Source organism: Mustela lutreola, chromosome 3, assembly GCF_030435805.1.
Source record: "Mustela lutreola isolate mMusLut2 chromosome 3, mMusLut2.pri, whole genome shotgun sequence".
Classification (NCBI taxonomy): Eukaryota; Metazoa; Chordata; class Mammalia; order Carnivora; family Mustelidae; genus Mustela; species Mustela lutreola.
The window spans coordinates 90,957,604-90,976,115 of record NC_081292.1 but is presented as its reverse complement, the minus strand read 5'-3'; the positions used below and the strand labels follow the sequence as shown (position 1 = coordinate 90,976,115).

General features: G+C 42.0%; 1 pseudogene; it reads left to right on the top strand.

Moving 5' to 3' along the window:
* The first annotated feature begins 1,622 nt into the window (after positions 1-1,622).
* Positions 1,623-18,269, top strand: LOC131827882 (rRNA-processing protein FCF1 homolog; annotated as a pseudogene).
* Positions 18,270-18,512: the final 243 nt, after the last annotated feature.

The following is an 18,512-nucleotide window of genomic DNA, read 5'->3' as shown; positions in this document are numbered from 1 at the left end:
AAATATCAGAATCGTAACCATAATAGAGGATTTAATTGCATCCTAGCTTTCATCAAGGGTAACATGCACTATAGTTTATGCTCGACTAAGAAAGAGAAATGCTGTCAGTTAAACTAGGATATGTCATCAAGTGCAAGGTGAGTGCCACCTTAAGAGATATTAAAATTGCTGGGGGAGGACAACTCTTAGAACAAGTAAACTGTGGTACTAGAATAATTAAGAAAGGTCGAACACTTGGATAAACAAAAAAAGTGATTATTGCTTACCATGTGCCCCAAACTATATTAAGTCTTAGAACAAGAGACGTTCTCATCTTGATGCCCCGCAGCTGTTAGACCCAAGGTACAGAGGGCAGTAGCCAACGACCAGCAGTCCCCAAGTGCCATGTGCAGACTCTAAGAGCAACTGCCTTTGAGAGAGGAAACGGTTGAGAGTGGGCTTTCTGAGGTAGAGAATTACTAGCTGGGAAAGTAGGAAAACTGACACAGAATCGGAATTGATGCCCCTACATGACAGAGTTGGTGAAACTTCCCTTCTCAGAGATCCTGAGGCTCCTCAGAAATGTATTTTTCATTTTGGATGGAACATTCAGGATAAATATGATCTGTTCGAGTTCCTGGTTCTCTCATCAGGGTGTTTCTTAGGCTTCACTGGCACAAGAAAAGGGTTTTGATAGTCCAGGGTAAATCCTGACAAAAGCAAAGCATGGTATCTATGAAAAACTAACCATTCAGAAGAGAACAACAGATAAAAGAAGGCCAGTCCGACCTGACCCTGCAGGATAGTTAAGGTTGGTCCGGCAACAGGGGTAGAGGGGAAGTGCCCATCTCCTGCTAGAAGACCTAGAGAAGACCCCTTCCTGAGAGACCACCAGGAGAGGAGAGCAGTAGGTGCTGATGTGAAGTGAAGGAGCAGGAGACTGGCTGAGTACAAAGCAAAAGCTGGCGCCTTGCACCGCCCCCTTCACCCGCTCCCCTCCATATGTGTAGCATTCCTCAGGCACCCCTGACTGCCATAAAATGATAAATAGTTAACTTGCAAAAATCACAGTCCTGCAGTGTAGGAATCTTCCTTGGTTTGCAAATGTCCTTGAGATTTACAACAAAGAAGTTACCTTACCTTTGATAGCTGGAATGTAACATTTCACCAGGAGACTCCCAATTGTCTTTATGTTAGTGCCTCATTAGAGGGAAAGTGGCCTTGGCTTGATAGTAACCAGGCCTTCAATATCCTGATAGTGCTTTTTTTTTCGCATGCGTGGGCTAACCGGCCAGTTCTGCTTCTGTAAGATTGCTTTGTCTGCTTTCGCACGCGTGTCCCCTGACCCAATCCACGGACGCCAAGTATGCCTGTTCAAACTATCAATCAATCAGCTCAGCCCCACCCGAAACTTGTTTGTATCTGTCTATAAAAATCCTGCAGTGACCCAGCTCCGGACCTCTCGGCGTTATCGGCAACGAGCGGCGCAGAAGTCCAGGTTCGAACCTGCAATAAACGACCCTTGCTGCTTGGCTTTGACTCATGTCTCTGGTGGTCTTTTAAGGTGGGGGTAATATTCAGTTGGCAATACATTTGGAGGTCCCACCGAGATCTCCCCTTCAAGCCCACCAGACAACTGGTCAATGGGTCACTGCAACCGATCGGTAAGAAAGCGGGCTTTGTCTTTTGTCTCTATGTTTTTCGTATGCTTTGTTCTTATGTATGTCTTGTGTGTCTTGTCCTTTCTGTGATTTTTCCTGGGTTAGAGTCCCAGGACCTGGGTTAGAGTCCCAGGACGGTGGCTGGCAAATACACCCTGGCGGATGCGCTATAGGGTTGCCAGTGGGCCAATGGGGAGGCGTCCCTCGTGCCCGGCGGGAATGGCTTCTCAGAGATCGTGGGTTCAAGTCCCACCTCAGGGGCCGAGACGGCTTCTCAGAGATCGTGGGTTCGTGTCCCACCTCGGGGGCCAGGAGGGCCTCGCAGAGATCGTGGGTTCGAGCCCCACCTCGGAGGCCAACAATGTATGTCTTCATGTATGTCTCCATGTTATGTCTTTAAATGTGGATATATGTTCCTTGTACTGGTCATGAAGGTTATATTCTGTTTAACGGGAGGGTGTCTAACCCATTTGAATCTGAGGAATGCCTGACTGTATGAATGTGTTTGTGTGGCTCCACCGCCTTCGGCTTCGGAGTCTGAGTGGACAGCACCCTGAGTCTCGTGGAGCGTCATACAGCATAACGGTCATCTACTCCATGGAGTAGCCTGGTCCGGGGTTTATACAGATAGACCTTAGCTAAGACGCTCCTAAGTTCCCGCGAGGGACGCGAGCAGGACAGCACCTGAAAGATCCCTCTCCCCTTGTCTGCAACATCGTACATATCGGGAGGGAATATAAGAGATAGGTATTAAGAGCTAAAACCAGATTCAATGAGTCAGCTAGTAAGTTTCCTCCTGACATATTGGATGATAATTATGTAAATAAGCCTTCTTCTAGTAAACCCAGGTTGCTGGGCCATCCCTAGCAAAGGGGACTCTGGATTTATTTCTCTCTGTTACTCCTAATAGATGTGGGGGCTTCTCCCTCACTCACTTCCCATGTTAATGGCTATAACTGGAGCCAACTGGGGTTGGTCTAACTCGAGACAGAGACTATAAGGAATATTCCCAAGCAGCTGCCGAAACTCTCTTTGTTTCGGGGAAGTTTCCCTGTGTTCTCTGGCCTGACTTGGACTGCCTAACCCCTACCCCCTGGCTGATGGGAAAGCATGGTGTCTTCTCCTCTGTTGGGCTTTATGAGCTCTAAAACCGGGAATCTTTTCTCTGCCTCCTGGCAGCGCTTTGTTTCTTCTGTTTCCCCCTTACGTGTTTCTGTACCAACGTGTGTGCAGCCTGCATGACTGGCCTCTAGATCATGCACCACAGCTCCTTCTCTCTTCACTGTCAAGGAGCAAGAAGAGCACCCCCTGGACCTAACACGCCCCACTCCAGATCTTCCCACGCATGTCTCAGGTAAACATTCAAAGTGGAGTGGGCCCAGGTGGAAAGTAAATCAGTGTTGGAACTAAGTTAAGTTTGTTGGTTTAATTAAGATAAGACCTGTCTTTTAAGTTATCAGCAGTAAATGTGAAACTTCGAGGTTTACTGAAGGTCAAATAAGCTCATGTTATTTATTAAAATTTGTTAGCAAAGAAATAACTAAACTGAAGGTTAATTGTCTGTCTCAAAGTTCTAATGGGTAATTGCTGAAGTAGCTTTCAAAGTCTTTGGTAATCTGAAAGTTTTAAAGTTTTGCTTGGATGACAAATGGAATTAAATTGTGGACATCTAGGTCTTTACCAAACAGGATAAAATGCTAAGTCGTTAATTATTGGATGTAGGTTTGTGCTTTTGACTTCTTACTGCAAAGAAACTAAGAGTATTTAAATCTGTTGGTAAACATGTTTGCCACTTAACTGATTCATAAATTTGCCACCTGAAGAATTCTGTTGTGTAACAGTTCACAATTGGTTAATAACTAAAGGTGTTTCTAAGAATACAAAGTTCTGCTTAGTGTAACTAAGACTGATGGAAATAAGGGAAACTCTGTATGTAAGAAAGTTGCAGATATGTAAGAAAGATTTAAGGAATGGGAATACATTTTGTTGAAGGTAAGGGAAGGTAATTTTGTCCTAAATGAATGGGTTTTAAAGGTACATTACATTAGTACAAGACTGAAATTCTCTGTTCAAAGGATAAAGTTTTATTAGATTAATTGATCTCCTGTTACGAGAATGTAAGTGATTTTCTCTTTGCCTGCCCAGAAAAAGCAGTTTCTATGTTTTGTTTTATCAGGTGTTTAACATCCCTAATTATATTTAGGCATTTGCTTCAAAACTTTCTAAGATTTTAGCAAATGTTGACAAGATTTAAATTGTAAATCTCTTTAACTCGGGCTTTTCCTTGGTATGTGAAGTTTATCGTGAAATACTACTGAACCAATGATAAACCTTGGATTACATTTGGGAAAATACTATAACTATTCTAGAGATTCTATGCACTTCCTAAAGTTTTAATGTTTAGAGAGATCATCGCTTGATATTGTAATTATGGAAATGTTATGTATCACAGAAATAACCTGATTTACTTGCAGCTAAATTGTAAACTCCCGTGTCTCTTTAGATCTAACCATATCCATTCTGAGTTTTTGTCATTTATAATTGTTTTAATTCTCTTGTAAAATGAGTTTTATCTTCAAGGAGATTCCTATAAAGGACTTTCAGGACAAATACAGATATTTGATATACTTGAAAATCCTAAAACTGAAATGGGTAAGAATTTCCAAAACTAACTAAAGCCGCATTCACCAGATTTAGTAACATGGGACTAAATGAACTAAAAGATTATAATGTTGTGTCTCTTAATGTTTTGTCTTACTTTAAACATTGCTGGTTCTCTCTAATGTTTGCTCTTCCAGACTAGGGATACTTTTTCTTAAGTTATCTGTAACTTATAGAGTTGTAAAAGTGCTCAAGGCATTCAAATTTTCTCTCTATATGAACCCTCTGAAACCAAAAGGTCTCAGTAAGTATTCTTTCTTCCATGGCAATCAGTCATTTGCATAAGTTCAATAAGAATCTGCTCTCCTTTAACAGGACACCATTGAGAACTGGTTATTTTACCAAGGCTTTGACTGGAATGTCATATTTGAGAAAGACATGCATAGACTCAGATATGACCAGACAGCTTTAAGGAACTAACGTTGACTTTATGAAACCTGGAGCCATAAAGCCCCTTGGGACTGTTGGCCTGATACCTTGCTTACAGAGTTCCCAGCAGCCTCACCAGGTGAGTAAAGAATGTCACTCTTTGGTAGGTGCGGAAACTCAGAAGAGGAACTCGCCCAAATCAACAGGTATTGCAGGCATGCCTGATGGCAAGTACAGGGCTTGGCTTCTGGCCCGGAGAGGCTACTAAAAGTTCAACCCAGAGATTCCTTATAAGAAGTTCCAGCAAAGCAGATTCTAAAAGATCTATATGATCACACTCAACTGTTCTTGCGGAGCTTATGTAAATAATGGGCCAAGTTTGTTAAAACTGGACATGTTTCACAAGTGTATTAGTCCTGATTTGGCTATCTCTGTAAATGAGGGTTATTTTAGAGAGAAAAATTGTTTTAGTAACACATCTTTATGGATGTTAAATTCTAGATTTGATTGTCTTTAAATGTTTGTTTACCTAAGCTAAACAATTTGCGGTAAATTTCAGAGAAGTTACACAATAGCTCATTTAGATGATCTTCTTGCTTTTTTATTTTGTGGGGATATTAGTAGAACCCCCTCACACATGATTAAACAACTGGAAAATGGGATTGATTCCCTTACAATTGTATAACTTAACTAACACCTTATGTGTGGCTGGGATAATGAAATTGCCTAAAAGCCAGCCTATTGCACTCCATAGGATTAATTATGGACTTGTGGAGACAATGGATGACCCCACTTTGTTTATGAGTGGATTGTATGATGCATGGGGGACTCCCCTTATCTCTTGACAAGTATTCTCACTTGCCAGTGATCCTCTGTAATCAGGATATTGTTAAGGCTGGACCACTCAAAGGTCTTCTTATTGGTTTCATCCCTTAGTCATATTTATCCTAGAGGCCACCTCTGTTGAGGTGCGATTGCAAACAGATGCTTTAGCTAAGCATAGAACAGCCCTCATAAAAGGCACCTCAAAGCTCACTATGGAACAGTCCCTGACTGTAATAACTTCACATCAGGTCCAGATTTGTCTTAGAAGCCAAAGGCCACCAATGGATTATAGAGGCCATCTAATTAAATATTGGACTATGCTTATAGATATGCCAGAAATAATACTTAAAATTTGTCAAACTTTAAACCTAGTTACCTGTATGCCTGAACTTGACCATTGTACTTCTTTCTCTATAGAGCAAAAATGTTCAGAGGTTATTGATCTTACTTACTCTATTTGTCCAGATTTAAGATGCCCCTGTTAAAAATACGAATGACAGTTGGTTTTCTGATGACAGTAGTTTTCATAGAAAGAATAAGAAAAGCTAGGTGTGCCATAGTGCTCACTTGCACTTTGCAATTGCCAAAGCCTAAGAATTAACATTTATACTGACTCCAAATATGCTACATGCCCATGGAGCTATTTGGAAGAAAGGGGATTGCTATCAAGCCATAAATCCCCAATCAAATATGGGCCTAAGTTTCAAAACCCTCCTTATCGCTATACTAAGGATGGCATATACTAAGGATGGCATATACTAAGGATGGCATCTGAGATACATATCTGTGGCTTACACCCACGATTGGACAGCTCAGTCAGAAGGCAGTTTTATGCTGGGAACAAAGGAATCATACGAGTGGTATTGGGCAAATAACACACGATGTCTAGGATGGCTCACTAGAAATGTGTCCCCAAATAATAGTACTTCAGGCTACTGACTGGTTTGCTACTGGCTGGGCAAGGCGACCTGGCATCAGATGGCCAGCTCCAAACGGAACCCACTGGATATGTGGAACCAACTTGTGGCCCTGGCTTCCTCCAGGGTAGATAGGTCGCTGTACTTTAGGATTTCCCTGAATTCATGGGTGCATTACTAAAACCATTACAACCCCAGCTAATCTCCCCAACTTGAAATAAAGATGGACGCGATCTGTTTTTAAATGGTATGATCACTTAGCATCCATTTTTGTTCCATCTGCGGGACTAGAGGATGTCATGTGTCATGTAGAAGCCTTTAATAAATATACTACAAAGGCACTCAATGATTCACTAAATGGCATCTCCCTACTTAATACCGAATTGTCACAGATACGCAAGGCAGTCCTACAAAATAGGATGGCCTTAGATGTCCTGAAAGCAACCCAGGGTGGCACATGTGCAATTATCAAGACAGAATGTTGTTTGTACATCCCAGACCAGACTATCACAAAAGTATCACAGGACTAATTAAGGATATGAATGCCCAGATTAAGGCTCTACAAGGTCCCTCTCTCTCTTTTAGTGATTGGTTAAGTTCCTGGCTTGGAGGAGGGCTATGGCCAAATCTCCTTTTCGGGCTTCTTATTCTTATCGCCTTATTAACCTTAATATGTTGCTTTGTTCCATCTTTCTCTACTTGGTGCCGAGACTCCATTGCTGCAATGACTACACCACGACAGACGATCCTTATTGCACGCGAGGACGCCTCTTCACTGTCAGCGCTGGATTCAGCTGCCTCCACCTTTCGTAACTCCCTTATACATTCCTACCCTGATCAATATTGACCCCAGTAGGTAGGGACAGCTCTACGCCCCCATTCAGCACGAAGAAGTTACAGAAGATGAGACCTTCAACCTTCAACCCCCTTAAAGATTTAAGGGTCAAAATTGTTCAGGGGGGAATGAAGGAGCAGGAGGCTGGCTGAGGACAAAGCAAAAGCTGGCGCCTTGCACCCCCCCTTCACCCGCTCCCCTCCATATGTGTAGCATTCCTCAGGCACCCCTGACTGCCATAAAATGATAAATAGTTAACTTGCAGAAATCACAGTCCTGCAGGGTAGGAGTCTCCCTAGGTTTGCAAATGTCCTTGAAATTTACAACAAAGAAGTTACCTTACCTTTGATAGCCGGAATGTAACATTTCACCAGGAGACTCCCAATTGTCTTTATGTTAGTGCCTCATTAGAGAGAAAGTGGCCTTGGCTTGATAGTAACCAGGCCTTCAATATCCTGATAGTGCTTTTTTTTCCGCATGCGTGGGCTAACCGGCCGGTTCTGCTTCTGTAAGATTGCTTTGTCTGCTTTCGCGTGCGGTTCCCCTGACCCAATCCACTGACGCCAAGTATGCCTGTTCAAACTATCAATCAATCAGCTCAGCCCCACCCGAAACTTGTTTGTATCTGTCTATAAAAATTCTGCACCGACCCAGCTCCGGACCTCTCGGCGTTATTGGCAACGAGCAGCGCAGAGGTCAGGTTCGAACCTGCAATAAACGACACTTGTTGCTTGGCTTTGACTCACGTCTCTGGTGGTCTTTTAAATGGGGGTAATATTCAGTTGGCATTACACCCCCTCTCAAACATTGTTTATTTCTGTGAATGCTTTTCCTAGTTGGTTTCAGGGCAAGAGCACTCTTCATGGGGAAGGGGGGAAGGGCAGGACCCGAAGAGAGACCTAGTGGACTCTGACCTGAACCGAGAGCTAGCCTCAGGGCTCAATCTCAAGAGCCTGAGATCAACCCCTGAGCCAGAACCCAGAGTTGGGCACTTCACTGAAGGTGCCGCCCAGGTGCTCCTCAGCTCTTGTTGACCCATTTCTGGAGACGGGCGCCTGCGTGGCTCGGTTAGTTCAGCGACTGCCTTGGGATCAGGTCATGACCCCGGGCAGGCAGGATCTCCTACCACCTCCCGCTCCCAGATCCTTGGGGAGTCGGCTTCTCCCACTGACCATCTCCTCTCTCATGCTCTCTCTCACTCATTCTCTCTCCATGAAAGAAAGACAAGCTTTCCAAAGTGTCTGGAGCCTTGTTGGATGGGCTTGAATGTGGTGGATCTCAGGGAGTTTTCTCATCGCATGCAGACACCTTGAGGATAGCCATGTCTTTCTAAAAGGATCCCTTGTTGTTCTGCAATGGTTTCTTTCTCTGTTCACGGATCGGGTGTCTTTCCATTGTCTCTTCTCAAGACCTCGGAAAAGCAGCCTTTGAGGATTCCTTTGGGTACATACGGACTAGCCCTTTTCATCCTTTCTCTTTCCACAAAATCTATACTAGCCTCTGCATCCCCCTATGTAGAGTTTATTTTTCACTGCCCTATCCAGGTCTTTTCTTTCAATAGAATTTCAGTCGTTCATTCTGAAGGTCATTGTTGAAAAGTTAAAGATGAAGTCTACTAACTCGCTAGGCGTATTTTCTTTTTCCCATCTATTCCTTCCTCCCTTTCTATCTATACACATAGATATATATAGGAATACATATACACACACACACGTGTGTGTGTGTGTGTGTGTGTGTGTGTGTGTGTGTATGTGTTTATGCATATGAAGTATCCCAGTCCTAAACCCCAGCACCTGGGAGCATGACCTTATTTGGAAATAGGGTCCCTGGAGATGTCACTAGCTAGGATGAGGTCATATTTTTGTAGACTGGGCCTCCAATTCGGGAGGACTTGTGCACTTCTAAGAAGGGAGAGTGCGGATACACAGATATGCACTGAGGGAGAAGGCCCGGTGAAGAAGTCCAAAGCCAGAGCAACGCTTCAAGCTGGAAAAGGGGCCTGGAGTAGATCCATCCACAATACCTACAAAAGGAGCATGTTCTACCAACACTGTAGCCTCTAGAAATGTGACACTGTCCACTTCTGTGGTTTCAGCCTCCAGGCTTCTGGTATCTTGAAATAGCAACCCTAGAAAACTTATATATATATATGTATATATATACATATATATATACATTTATTTATTCATTCTTTTACCTAATAAAATATTTTTTCAGAATCTCAGTCTTCCTTCCTTTCAATAGAATGTTATTCACATTCTTTTGGTGCCTCCTGAACAATTCGACCACGTCTACCTCTTCAATTTGCATGAAAGTTATTCATACCTAACGTCGTGTGCCATTTCTTTAAAAACAGTTGGCACCTTTTTTCAGTTTCCAGTGTTTTTGGTTTGAGTATCTGTTTATAGGCTGATAAAGGTAACTTTCATCCTACTCTTTCCTTCTGTGTTTATTTCTTTCTAGGAAAGTATATTTTCTACTCTTTAAAAAGAAGGACCTAGAAAAGCAAAATGGTTCTTCTTTGTATGTCTACATTCCCTTTCCCCATTTTTTGTTACCTCTCTTTAATGTCTCCCCCTGCTCTGAGGTACTGCATGTTCTAAGCAGCCTCAGGCAGGCATATCTCTTTCTGAACGTCAGACTGACGCTGAGTACACATACGGAATAAGGCATATTTTGAGTCTTTGTATAGAATCGTTCCTCTATTGCTTTGCAATGAATTACCCCCAAACTTAGCAGCCCAACCTATATATTTAAGTACTTATGATCTCACACCGTTTCTGAAGGTCAGGCACCTGGAAGCTGTCGAGCTATGTGTTTCTGCCTTGAGGTATCTCATGAGATTGCCATCAAATAGCCGGCTGCAGCTGTTTGAAGGACATGTGATGATGGACAGACCTCAATTCTGTGCAGGTGGCAGGTGTGGAGGGCTTCAGTTCCTTGCCACCCGGGTATCTACAGGGATACCTGCGTTTCCACAAGAGCTAATGATAAATGAGAAAGAGAGAGAAAGGGTGGGAGTGAGAGGGAAGGAAAGGGGGAATAGAAGAAGAAAGGAGAGAGAGAGAGAGAGAAAAGAAAGAGAGGAAAAGAGAGAGAGAACAAAACAGAAGCCTCAGTGTCTTTCATAACCTAATTCTGTAACTGATTTACCCCCAATTCTGCTATATCCTGTTAGTCACACCAGATGTGGGAGGGTACAACACACATGCAGATACTGGGATGTGGAAATCTTCGTGGTCCTCCCCGAGGCTGGCTAGCACACTGACTTGTGCTTTTCCCCCCACACAATCTAACATCTTTGAAATTGGGATACATCTTACAATCAAAGGTATAGCATGGTTTGAAAGGCAAAATTCCCATTTAACAGCATTTAAATCGTCGTAAGCCTTATCATCATGATTTGAGAATATGCTATCCTGGGATATTCGGGTTTTCAGGAGGCTTCCTGGCTCCTGGCAGCTTGCCTTGACCCCAGTCTCTCACGGCCCCACCGTGACAGTCCACTTGCCACCTGCCAGATGTGCTCGGCTCCTGTCCTGTGCCCTTGCTCACCACACCACCCCTTCTGATGTGCCCTTTTCACGACTAAATGATCACACCAGGTACTGAAGCCTCCAGAAGATTTCCTGGACCATCCGGAAGCATCACAGTCTTCTCTTGCTATAGGATTGTCTATAGTACTAGCTACTGCTTCCATCCATTCATCAGTACTTATGCTTCTGGTCTTGTAGACTTGCTGCACTTTCTGTGTAATAAATGTGGCTGTATGCATTTAGCCTTAAAAGCAGAATTTCTGGACTCTTCATAAAACATAAAGTCTTCCTTCCTCAGGTGAAACTGTAAAACTAATCCGGCACACATCAGTAATGGACAGCTATCCAAGAATGCACAAGCTCACTGTTATAAATCGAAGCTGCAAAGATCACTGTTTCCAACGTTCATCAAACTGATGAACATTCTGTTCCCTACAACTTCAACATTCTAAGATTTGCTTAGACAAGGCTTTGAAGTGCACCATCGCATAGGATGGGGAAGGGGTGCCTGCTCTTTTTTACTCGCAAAAATAGGGGTTCTGTCCAGTCACTGTGTTAAGAATAAAAGGTCAGTACTTCGTGACACTCTTGTAAGTGGCTTAATTTGTTGCCCTTTTTTTTTTTCAGGTTTAATTCCAACAGGTTAATTGATGTTCTCTATAGAAAGCAGGTTGAAAAGGGGGAGTGGATAAAATGCATGAACTTCCATTGAAACCCAGTAGACAAGATTGTTAAATTTGAGGATTTTCTTTCAGTTATTTGACTGCTCTGAAGGAAAGCTGTGCTGGACCATTGCCAGGAAACAGTAGGAAAGACCCAGGCCCATTCTTTTTGGCGGCAGGCTGGAAAGCATTTCTATCATTGCATGTATGTATGGGAAAACAAATCATCACTCTTGCCTCACATTATATCCAAAAATTAACTGGAAATAGATTGTAGACTTAAATGTAAAGGCTAAAACCATAAAACTTTCAAAAGAAAATGCAGGCGGAAATCTTCATATTCTTGGGGTAAGCATGGCTGGATCGGGCCAGGTACACTATTCCCTGAGCACCATTTTTCAATTCAGGGCACAGGAAGATTCAAGACTCTTTTGGTCTTGAATCTAAGCCATGCTGACTCATCTAGCCCTCAATACCTATCACATTTGATTGAACTCGGATCTTATCTGTTGTCAGTCTAGGTTAGAACCCAGAAGGATGATTCATTGACACCTTCCCTGATCTCTAAGAGCACAGAGTCTAATATTCTTCAGTTTTCCCAGACTTGGGAATAAGTGCCTTGCGGGGACATTGCAAAAAGGTGGATGAGAGGTTGTCTACAAAACACCCAGGTCTCTAGGAGGAAGACACCTCAGATTCACAAGGGTCCACTAGCATAACTCTTTTTCCCAAGAATATGTTCTGACCTGTTGCCAAGAACCTGTCTTTGATCTGTCTCAGGATGTCTGTGTTTAGTTGTCTGTGTTTAAACGCCCAGAGTTAATGATTGGGTTGGTGGTTGACATGAGGGGATGGTCACTGAACAAAGGCACCCCACCTGTCTTCTACTCTCTGACTTCCTCCCTCTTCTCCAGGTCCCTTATAGCATGTGACAAGCAGAATTAGCTCACATAAAGCTATCAAAGAACTCTCTCATTAACTTAGCCCCCAGGTGTCAAAAGAAACAGCTTAAGTCCCTGAAACATGAAATGAAGATGTGTCCCCACCTTAACGATGTAACACCCCTTCCCTCACATGATGCACACCGTGGGAAGCTCTAATCACATCCATTAGGGACCAAGTTGCTGAGCATATATCAAAGGAATAGGACAGAATTGAGGAAAGATAATTATGTTTAACAAATGAATTAAAACAATTATACAACCACCCACTGAGTACAGAGCTTTTTGAGCTCTGCTTCAAATAGGATATGAAAAGAATCAGCTGAGAAATCGTATTGCAATCAAAACTGGTCAGCACTTTCAGAGAACTTTTTTCTGCAGGATCAGAATGCAGATATTATTGGTTAGAGAAATCTAAAAGGTGCTCTCTTATCAGATATCTTGTGAACCTACAGTAAATGATTCCCAGTAACATTAAAACCCAATAATAACTGTTTCAAGACATTAAAACCCCACTTCTGATGGTCAGTGGTATCGTTTGTCCTGTTTGTTGTAATTTGAAACAGCCAGCATCCTTTGGACACTCTTCCTACCTCTGAGGAATTTTCCCATGTTGACTTTCTACCCCAAGAGAAGCCAGAAATTACTTTGCAAATGATACAAGGTCTGCCCATCAGATGCACCCACATGAGGCTCTGATGGGAGAAGAAGAAGCAAGCACCAAGTAGGTAGGATCTGTTTCTAAGGATGGATGCAAAAGACTGGAGTTCTCTGAGCAGCCATGCCCACGGTTCCATCCAGGGTCAACTGTTGGGGTATCACTGCACTATCTCCCCTGGGCAGTCCTGCGGTGGTACAGCCCCAGAACCTGGCATTGGCCCTCCGGGCATTCTTCAAGGCCCTTGATAATGTTCAATAAAGTTCTTTTCTGTTCAAACTAATTACATCATTGGCTGATACACATTTTGCTTTTCAGAAGTAAAGAATAGGGGAAGAACTCATAAGTGCTTTGAAAACTGTAAAAGACTGTACCGATCTACGGGAGCAACTACAGTGCTTGGCTTTTAAAGGCAAGAAGCAGCAACCTAAGCTTGCAAATAAATAGACCACTCACAAGCTTGTTGAATGTTTTGAATTCTACAAAGTAAAACATGGGTCATGGGATTAATGTTGTAGATGTCCCTTCATAGCCAGATGGATGATGAGTTGGGTTTTCAGAAGTTTCCAAAGCTACTCTTCGTGTAGGAACTAACTGAGGCTATTTCTGTCCCCATGCTCTGACACTGGACATTGTCCTTTGGGGGGCAGATAGCAGGAAACCCCAAGTTGGTGGGACGATGCAGGTTTTCAGTCCGGGCCTGGCTTAGGTCCCAGCCAAGAGCCAGCATGGCCCACCAGGGACATCACCCACACTCCTTCCTTTGTTAAGCTGAATAATCTTCCATTGTAATTTATTTATTTATTGCATTGCAATTTTATTTATTTATTTATTGCATTTCATTTATTGATATAATAATATAGCATTATAATAATATTTCATATATTATATGTAATATATCATATCATTGGCTCTCTCCCGTCTCTTCTCATAAGGGCACTAATCCCATTGTTAGGGCCCCACCACCATGACCTAATAATCTCTTAAAGGCCTTATCTGTAAATGTCATTACACTTGGCACTTGGATTAGGGTTCCAACATATGACTTTTTTTTTTAAGATTTTATTTATTTATTTGACAGATAGAGATCACAAGTAGGGAGAGAGGCAGGCAGAGAGAGGGAGGGAAGCGGGCTCCCTGCTGAGCAAAAAGCTCGATGCAGGGCTCGATCCCAGGACCCTGGGATCATGACCTGAGCCAAAGGCAGAGGCTTAGCCCACTGAGCCACCCAGGCGTCCCTCCAATATATGACTTTTGAGAGGGGACACAAACATTTGGACTACAGAAGAGCTATATTTTTTTAAATTATTATTTTTTTTTTAATTTTTTATTTTTTATAAACATATATTTTTATCCCCAGGGGTACAGGTCTGTGAATCACCAGGTTTACACACTTCACAGCACTCACCAAATCACATACCCTCCCCAATTTCCATAATCCCACCCCCTTCTCCCAAACCCCCTCCCCCCGGCTACCCTCAGTTTGTTTTGTGAGATTAAGAGTCACTTATGGTTTGTCTCCCTCCCAATCCCATCTTGTTTCATTTTTAAATTATTTTTTAAGAAACAGGAATAATTAACCAAAAACCATTAATGTAAAAAAAAATGATAAAAGTACATTGTATTACTGTAGACTTATTTTGTAACTGCTAATATTCACTTAATATAATCAATCACCTGGGATGATTAAAAAATGTGGACTCAACAGCCCTGGCTGACAATTTGAGTCGGCATCTAAACTGTATCTGTGTTTTATTTTGTGTGTACGTGTATTTTGTGTCTTGAGAAAAATCTGATTACAGAGATAAGTAACTGTAGATAAAGGCTGACTCGTGACAATTTGCCTTAAAATCTCAGAGCACCCCTTAATTTAACCCAAAGTCTTGAAGAAAAGATATCTTCTCTTTGTACTCAGGGGTATTTCCTATCTGAACCCAGTTCAAGTACAAATCCCCCAAAAGGCCAGAAGTTGGGAGATCACAAGAGACGTTGGAACACAGGAAAATAAATGAGCTAACCAGACAAGCTGCAGGTAATTAAGAACCATTAACCATGAGAGAAGCAGTGACATCACTCAAAATTAAAACCAAGTAGAGTTTAAAACTTTAGCTACTTTACTAACTAGCTGCAATCAGGGATGGCAAACAAAGACTAATTCAAAGTAACCTGGGAATTAATCATTTAAAACTTACCAATAATCTGAAATTAGTAGCTTTAATGCTATGAAAATTACATGGAATTTGGAAAGATTGAAGTTCTCTAAGCTGCCAAGAAGTAAAACACTCCTTCCCAGATACATGGACTTATAAAATCACTATATACTATCTCCACGAGAAGCAGAATCCCCCAGAACCATCACTCTGTAATGATGAGAAGTACTAAGAGGGCATATGAAATTTATGAGCTCTGCCCTGAAACATGTCCCATTTCATCGAGACAAAAAACCAAAATAGTTAAGCACTAATCTGCACACTACATAGGGGTTGAAAGACATAGAAAGTTTGTGCGAGCTCACGTATGTGTGTGTTTCCAACCATTCTTGAAAAACAATGGACAACAGAGATGAATAAATGTCCCTGTATATCCCATAAATATTCCTCAAATATTTATCATGCAACTCCAGCTCTGCTCTAAGACCTGGGGACACAGTCATGAAAAGAAAAGACAAGGTCTCTGCTTTTAAGGAGCAGATATTCTAATGCAGAAATGAGAAAATAAATATGTAAACAAACATTATATTAATGAACAGTGATCAAATAGTGATTAATGAATAGTGATCACAGCTAAAAAGAAAACAGGACATAGTAAAGGTCTGAGTGACAAATGGGATGTATTTTAACTTGGATGAACCAGGAAATATAGAACAATGAGTTGAATCCAAATGACACAAAGGAGCTAGCCACAGGAAGTGTGGGAAGAGTGTTCCCGCCCAAGGTATCAGCATGTATACAAAAATGTCCTTGGAGCTCATCCCTCCAGCCCCTGCTCTCAAATCTCTGACCCAGCTAGGTGGGGACATAATCTAGGACTTGTGTCTTCCAAAACTCATTCTAAATCTTTGTTCGGTGACTAAATTATTCAAGCTTGAGAAATTAAAAACATATGCTAACAAGATCTTCCCACCATCTACAGAGAGATCATCTTAAAAGCATCATGAAATAGTAACACTGAAATTCTAAAAAACTTCTGTTCTAACATTTTAATCAATTTTATATCAAACTCCTTTGTTGAATTTATATACCCATTTGACATATTTATGAAGAGACAAAAAAAAAAAAAACCCTACATTCCATAAATGTATTTATCCATCTAACAAATATTTGAGTACCTAATTACACTCTGTTCCAGCTGATGTCTTCTCTTTATCTCTTTTTTCCCCTCAATTTAACACCAATCATAATCTATGTAGGCTTTTAGTTCGCTTTTCAAAATTAATTTCTTGAGCTATTTAAAGGAATTATCCAGTGCTAGAGTTCTCGACACTGGTCACACATTAGAATCACTTAAGGAACTTTTTTTTTTAAAGATATTATTTATTTATTTGACACACAGAGAGATCACAAGTAGGCAGAGAGGGAGGGAATCATGCTCCATGCTGAGCAGAGTGTCCCATGCAGGGCTCGATCCCAGGACCCTGAGACCATGACCTGAGCTGAAGACAGAAGCTTAACCCTCTGAGCCACTAAGGCAGCCCCTCACCTGAGGAACTTAAAAACAAAAAGCCCAAAGGGCACCTGGCTCATTCAGTCACTGGAGCGTGCAGGTCTTGATCTCAGGGTTGTGAGTTCAAGTCCCATGTTGGGTATAGAGATTACTTAAAAAAAAAAGAAAGAAAGAGCGAGCCCAAGCCCCAGTTTGTGATTAATTTGTTTAAATGTTTCAAGAAATTTGATGCTAAATGTTGTAAGACTAGTTAAATAACAAAAAGATGTATTTACATAATACTTCTTGCTCTCAAATTTTGAACAAAGAACTTACTAATAATCAATAACTTAGTAGGCCAACATTTTATTTAAATAAGTTTTATGGTACTACAAAGACTGAATTAGAAAATCAAAAGCAAGGATAAATGGGCATGGTGTGAACACGGGGAAGCAAGAGAAAGCAAGAAAGTATGTGACCGGGAAGCGAATGCTTAGCTCTGAGATCCTTCTCTGAGAGAAAGACAGATTAAAACCTAAAAAGAAAGAAAAGAAGGATCCCATGCACTCAAGGAAAGAGAAGTCCCCCAACATCCCTCCTGCTTTTTCCAATATAAACACACAGCTGGGCCGACTTACCACATCCTGGTTGGTACTGACTTTATCAACTTTTCTATTTAAGCCAAACTTGACCGGTCAATGATGGACGGGCTGTGTGCCAAGTGTACCAGTTGTACAACTGACTGTGTAATGGCTGAAACTGAGAAACCGGGGTGAAAGTATCAAGAGGCTCTAAGGATTGAGAAAGAGCCAATATTCAAATGATTACCACGTACACACAAGACAAACTATGCAGATGACTGCTCAGTATGGAAGAAATTCAGAGTGTTACACTTTGGCATCAGCTGACCCAGACCCAGAAGATTGCTGGAGTTCCCATCATGGACATCTCTAACCATATAGACGACACTGAGCAAATGCCAGATGAGGATGGAGCCCCTCACTCCTATATCTTAATAGAGTTCCTCAGCTCTCCGTTACCAACTTTTCCTGTTGCCAGTTCATACAAGCAATTCTCCTTACCCAGTTCCTCTGTTCTGAGCTATGGCTAAAGACACTCATTTTTTTATGTTTTGAAACTGATTATCTTGTACCATTTTACTTTTTGTTGCATCTTTTTATAAATCAGATGACCGCTCACAAAAAAAAAAAAAAAAAAAAAGGAATGGAAAGGAAAGATCAAACGGGAGGACAACAACAACAAAAAAACAGTTCTTTTTTGCCGGGAACCCTTCTTACAAGTGCCAATCAGATAAACTATATCTGATGTTACATCGTCACAACCCCTCTATCATCAGGGAAAGTAGTTCACATAAGAAAATTTCTCTATAAAATGAGTTCCACGCTTACATTCCATATTTGGCTAATTAGAATTTCATTACGATGTCTGTCTCAAACTGATGCAGGAGAGAATGGAATCTTGTCATCAAGACGTGACATCAAACTAAGAACCCACAGGGTAAGCACTCAGCTCCTGTGATACGAAGACAGCTCCTGGGGATGGGCGGCCCTGGGCAACAGTAGCTGACATGCGGGCCTGCGGCTATCTGCTGTCTGTTACTCTTCCCTCTTCCTCCTCTGTCAGCTGCTAGTCAGCTGCTATCTCCAGCCGCCGTCAACAAAGTCCACCTCAAACAGCCATCACTTCCCTCTGGTCCCATTTACCGTAGCTAAGCTCCAGGCCAGGCATCCAGATCACCAGCCCTGTGGGAACTTCTTCTAAGGTAAGAGGTGGCCCTATTGGTGAAATGCAGGTGCCAAGGCATG